We start from the raw sequence: 794 nt of genomic DNA on the forward strand, positions 1-794 counted from the left end.
GTGTTTGCATCTATTCATTGTGCGAAAGTTGATCCAATTTTCAACCGAATTTTTTTTTAGTACGCTTGCCACATAATTTGGCCAGATTATGTTGCAAACGTAATGTGCTCGAATAAGTGTTTTGCGGCCATGAATTATTATTAAAATGAAACTATAGTAAAATATATTTACATTCAATATGAAATTTTAAAATAGAAACAATTATAGAGTTATGAATTGAGAGATATCAAAAAGTGTCACAAAATAACCGAACCATTACACCAAGATGTCACTACACGTGTAAAGATTTGTGGCTAGTGAGGATATATTAACCTTAAAAATATTCTCAATGTACCTAAATAAATTGTTACATAATAAAAGTATCAAAATGGTATTTAAATATGCATAAGAGTTCAAATGCAAAGGTAATAATTATCGTAAAATCTAAAAGTTCATATTTCACCTTTAGAAATAGCAAAACGAATTTTTCGGCGTCAAAAATTGTGATTGAAAGCAAGCATTCAGGAAGTCTTGCTCATAGCATTTGTATATATTCATCGTGCGAAAGTTGATCCAATTTTCAACCGAAGTTGTTTTAGCACGCTTGCCACATAATTCGGCCCGATTATGTGGTAAACGTAATGTGCTCAAAATGTGTTTTACGGCAATGAATTATTATCGAAATGAAACTATAGTCAAATATATTTGAATTCAATATGAAATTTTAAAATATAAACAATTATAGAGTTAAGAATTAAGAGATATCAAAAAGTGTCACAAAATAACCGAACCATTAAACCAAGATGTCACTACAC

Source organism: Rutidosis leptorrhynchoides, chromosome 9 (assembly GCF_046630445.1).
Source record: "Rutidosis leptorrhynchoides isolate AG116_Rl617_1_P2 chromosome 9, CSIRO_AGI_Rlap_v1, whole genome shotgun sequence".
Taxonomy (NCBI): domain Eukaryota; kingdom Viridiplantae; phylum Streptophyta; class Magnoliopsida; order Asterales; family Asteraceae; genus Rutidosis; species Rutidosis leptorrhynchoides.